Here is a 6000-nt window from a genome sequence, read left to right on the forward strand (position 1 = left end):
ATCTTGGCAAATTTGATAGAGCCAGAGCCATTACTGTTGAAAGCCAAGTCTGCTCAGCTCTGACCCTGGCAACAAGCACCCTTTCTGTCACCCCCAATTGCATGTATTTATTACAATCTGAAGGTCGTTTAACTATCTAACACCACTGTGATCAGTCTTTCCATGCACCAAAGGTGGAAGTAGTGCAGACGTGCTATCCTAGTAAAAGTATGGATGTGTAACTGCCTGTGGTATTGGCATAGTTTGCTTTTCTTAAATGATTTACAGTGTATAAATATATATTTATTCCATACCTGAAATGTTTTGTAGTATCTGTTTGTGAAACAAATCCTCAAAGCAAAGTGACTGTTTTGGGTGCCTCCTAACAAAGCACAATTTTCTGGTTCCTCTCATTAAAATGTAGATTACCATTATGACATTAAAACAATGTGAATGAGGATTAATATGCTCAAAATGGTCTTTTTCTCATGTAAATCGACTCTTATCTTATTATTTGTTATCACTAAGTGATAATTTTAACTTATGTGCATTGATAGGCTTTTAGATCTCTCTGTCATTATTGTTCAAAATAAAATGCATCCAATTAATAACATTTTGTCAACAAGTGTGTTTTTATTTTCTATTTCTTTGAAAAACCTAAAGATGAACAGTAAACTAGAAGTAAATGCATTTATAATTATTTGAGATAATAATTTTTGATAATTATAGCATTTCACTTGAAAACACACTTACATGTATATACTATAAAGAGAGGCAGAGACAAGATAAAGATTTGGGAGGTCCACCCCATATACTGTAGGGTTCAAACACAAATCATTCAAAAACAAGTAATCATTCAAGACTGAGCCTTAATATAAGACTAGTTAAGATTTATAGTGCTCAAGATTTATAGCTGTAGGACAGAAAGAGGCTGGTCTTGAGGCGGAAATGGACTCAGTAGGAGTGTGTGAGTTGCTGCCGGAAGTGGGGAGAGTCCTAGGCAAGCTTTCCTTCTTGAGGTCTGTGGAAAAGGGAGAAAGCACATTAGATGCAATTAGTACAATACACTACAATACAATACACTACAATTTATTTTTGTATAGCCCAAAATCACACAAGAAGCCCTGCCTCTTGACAGCCCCCCAGCCTTGACTCTCTAAAAAGACAAGGAAAAAAATGCCAAAAAAAACCCTTGTAGGGAAAAAATGGAAAAAACCTTGGGAAAGGCAGTTCAAAAAGAGACCCCTTTCCAGGTAGGAGGGCGTGCAGTGGCTGTCAAAAAGAAGGGGATCAATACAATACAATACTCAGAACAGAACAAATCCTCAATACAGTATAAAAATAAAAATTTACAAGTACGGACCAGAATTTAACAGTAGATGATATCAGATAATATGATTTGGATTTGTTTAGAGTCCTGGAGACCTCAGCCATCAAGCTGCCTCCTCCATTTGGCCATTCCAAAGCTGAAACATTGCTTGGCCAGCCAATCCAATGAAAGGACCCCTCTACCCCATGATTCCTGTGATCCTTCATCAGGGATGACTTTACCTTAGGCAGGCAAAACAACTTGGCAGATGGGCCGTGGCACCAAGTGCCACATTTCAGTACAGAGAAGAGAAACAGAATAGGTGAGGGTTAGTAACAACTTATAACAGTAGGGGCATCTCTTATAGTAGCAGGCAGACCATTCCACAGTTTAGGGGCCCTGTAACTAAACGTTCGACCTCCCACTGTTATTTTATTAATCCTTGGAATCATAAAAGACCGGCATCTTGAGATCTTAATGTGCGCTCTGATTTATAAGTCATGATAAGTTCAGACAAGTAAGCTGGACCTTGGCCGTTTAATGCTTTATATGTTAAAAGGAGGATTTTGAAATCTGCCCTAAACTTAACTGGGAGCCAGTGTAAGGATTTAAGAACTGGAGTTATGTGTTTGTATTTTGTTGTTCTTGTAATAATTCTTGCATCAGCATTTTGGATTAACTGGAGGCTGTATAAAGAACAGTTTGAACATCCAGTGAACACCGCATTGCAGTAGTCAATCCTACTAGAAATTAACGCATGAATTAATTTCTCAGAATCCTGTTTATTTAGAAAGCGCCTTAATTTCCCAACATTTTTAAGATGGAAAAAACATGATTTGGACAACTTTGTAATATGCGCTTTAAATGACATGCTAGACTCAAACATAACTCCTAGATTGCGGGCTGATTCAGTAAAATTAATGGTTAAACAATGACAAAATATTGTTGTGATCAGCGTCATTCCCTCCAACCATTAACATCTCTGTTTTATCAGTGTTTAAAGACAAGTAGTTCTTATCCATCCACTCCTTTAATTTACTAACACAACTAATTAAAGACAACATTGGAGAAACTTCATTTGATCTAAATGAAAGGTATAACTGGGTGTCATCTGCATACAAGTGAAAATTAATGTTATGTTTCCTAATGATAGATCCCAGTGGAAGCGTTTAAAGTGAAAACAATAAAGGTCCCAGTACTGAGCTCTGCGGGACACTATATCTCACTTCTGTGTATAATGATGGAGTACTGTCAGCACAGTCACCCCCAGACTCTGCATCTGACCCCCGCTTAAGCCCTTAGACTGCCTCCTATGCGCATGTGTGTGACAATACATATATGCAAATATATTTAATAGACAGCAACAATTTTTATTTCAGTATGAATATATTCACATAAGAAAAAAACAGGGGTTTTTGTGAGTCTAGAGAGCAAAGTGTTAAATTCAGACACATTTTTTCCTAATAAAACATTTAGTGATTTTAATTAAAATATTCCTCCAAACCAGTATTCTCCAACCACTATAAATGAAACCTCATTACAGGAGGATGAAAGTGACAAAATATCATCACAATGTACTGAATCTAGCTCAATATGGAAACTGAATAACTCCATCTGTTGCATGGAAAGCAACTACTAGTTTGAGCAAAGTTCAAGAAAGATATTCACAGATGGGAAAGCATTTGGGGAGATCTTCATATAATTGCATTGTTTTCTCTTCTTACATATATATAGTATATACTGTACAGTACATACATTCTCAAATCAGTTTAATCCAAGTCGTAATGCCCTTTAAAATTCTGTTTCTTCACATCTGGATGAGGACAATGTATTGCCAGGAGAACTTATGAAATTTGAAATCTAACAAAAAATCACAATTAATATTTTAGAGAAAGGAAACATTATGAATGATAATTAGACAGGGCTATATAGAGACCCATGGCCCTATCACACTAGCTTCCAGCATGGTTTCTACTTTAGTGGAGCTTAGACCTTCTCCTCGTGTCAGGATGTGTTTTCTCTACATTCTTCAAAACCAGCCCTCATCTTAAAGATATATGTGTGTGAGATTAGTTGTAATTTACAACTAATCTACATCTGCATTTGATTTCTGCCTCAAGTAACACTTTTTTAGACTCAGTGGATAAAAAGAATAATGAACATACATAGCTTGAATGTATACTGTTTAAAAAGTCTGTCTTTCAACTCTAGAGCCCTTCCTTTCACTTCCAGTGATATTCAAATCCATGTCAATGTTACACATTCTCTCCTTGTATCCACAAATTTTTTCTATGCACTCCTGTAGCCCATCTCCATAAAGGGGGGGTGGGGGGGGGGCCTTTAAAAAGGACATGAACCAAAGAATTTCAAAGGTTTCTTGTTTTGTTTCTTTTTTGTTATTTTTGATTGGAAACCTACAATGCTAAAAAACTCCCAATAAATGAAAGATTTCCTTTGAAAGGACACTTTAAATGTAATATGTTATAAAGGTGCGGCACGGTGGCGCAGTGGGTAGCGCTGCTGCCTCGCAGTTAGGAGACCCGGGTTCGCTTCCCGGGTCCTTCCTGCGTAGTGTTTGCATGTTCTCCACGTGTCTGCGTGGGTTTCCACCAGGTGCTCCGGTTTCCTCCCACAGTCCAAAGACATGCAGGTTAGGTGTATTGGCGTTTCTAAATTGTCCCTAGTGTGTGTGTGTGCGTGCCCTACCCAGGGTTTGTTTCCTGCCTTGCGCTCTATGCATTATTTTTCTATATAAACATCAGTAATTTTCAAATATTGATAAGCATAGTATTTCTGATCATAGTTTTACTAAACACTGGCAACTTCTTAACACTGTGATGCTTAGAAAATTTCCCCACTGCTACATGTCACAGAGAATTCTTTCAAAACCACAAATACACACCCTAGACACCAGGGTAAGATATTGCTTACTTCAGCTTGTCCACATCAACTTTACAAGTCATAGTTATGCTCACACCCTTTCAGACCTGAAACATGTAGTTGAATCCTGGCCTCCTGTCCTCCAGAACAGTTTCTTTTTTTATTCCACCTAACTGCTGACATTCTCTTTAGCATGCAGAATCTCCATAAACACTTCAGGATTCCTTGCACCTTCAACACTTAAACTCTGCTTAACCTACCCTCCATCAAGCCTATTTCTTCAATCATCCTTCCTCTTCTTCACTCTGGCTCCCTCCTACTTGCCCAGTCACCTTGGTAGTCGTATCAATCTTATTTAAATACCTGTAACACAAGAGGTCTTGAAAAGTGCTTTCCCAAAAGCTGTGGAAAAGACAGAGTCATTCGGAAAAAGTTATTTCACTCATAGGTAGCTGGCTCCATCCCTTGTGTAAGCGTTTAGTCTAACAATTCACTGTACTGCTATATATATTCACTGCCAGGCTATATGTGCTCACTCTGCTGGCCATTATGAAATTCACACTATGTGATTCACAAATGTTAATAGACTGTTAAGGCCTTGCGTTTTCAGATGCCCTCAAGTCTTGAGCAGGTTAGGTTGATAAGTGTCCATGTGAACATGCCCTGAAATGGACTGGTTTTCCATTCGGGTTGTGTCTCTCTGTTACCTAGAAATGGGCAAAATTATTTCAGAAAATGGACAAAACCGTTCCTTTAGACATATAGAACTACATTAGAAGGATGCAGACCATTACAATAAGCAACATTCTGCCTTCAAATATCTGACTTATAATTTTATGTGAACCATATGATTTACTACCACAGATCTTGGCTTAACACATTCTCTGTGTCTGGAAGCCATGATTAAATCTTGTTTTGTTTAAAATATAATTTAATGTGTCAAAATATCTTCTCCTTCTTTCGGCTGCTCCCGTTAGGGGTTGCCACAGCAGATCATCTTCTTCCATATCTTTCTGTCCTCTGCATCTTGTTCTGTTACACCCATCAACTGCATGTCGTCTCTCACCACATTCATAAACCTTTGCTTAGGCCTTCCTCTTTTTCTCTTGCCTGGCAGCTCTATCCTTAGCATCCTTCTCCCAATATACTCAGCATCTCTCCTCTGCACATGTCCAAACCAACACAATCTCGCTTCTCTGACTTTGTTTCCCAACTGTCCAACTTGAGCTGACCCTCTAATGTACTCATTTCTAATCCTGTCCATCCTCGTCACACCCAATGCAAATCTTAGCATCTTTAACTCTGCCACCTCCAGCCCTGTTTCCTGCTTTCTGGTCAATGCCACCGTCTCCAACCCATACAGTATAACATAGCTGGTCTCACTACCGTCCTGTAGACCTTCCCTTTCACTCTTGCTGATACCCGTCTGTCACAAATCACTTCTGACACTCTTCTCCACCCACTCCATCCTGCCTGCACTCTCTTTTGTTCACCTATCTTCCACAATCCCCATCACTCTGTACTGTTGATCCCAAGTATTTAAACTCATCCACCTTCGCCAACTCTACTCCTTGCATCCTCACCATTCCACTGACCTCCCTCTCATATACACACATGTATTCTGTCTTGTTCCTACTGACCTTCATTCCTCTCCTCTCTAGAGCATATCTTCATATCTCCAGGGTCTCCTCAACCTGCTCCTTACTCTCGCTACAGATCACAATGTCATCAGTAAAACATCATAGTCCACGGGGACTCCTGTCTAATCTCGTCTGTCAACCTGTCCATCCCTGATATAATCCCACCTCCACCTTGAATGCATCCGTCACTTC

This window comes from Erpetoichthys calabaricus, chromosome 8, assembly GCF_900747795.2.
Source record: "Erpetoichthys calabaricus chromosome 8, fErpCal1.3, whole genome shotgun sequence".
Lineage (NCBI taxonomy): Eukaryota > Metazoa > Chordata > Cladistia > Polypteriformes > Polypteridae > Erpetoichthys > Erpetoichthys calabaricus.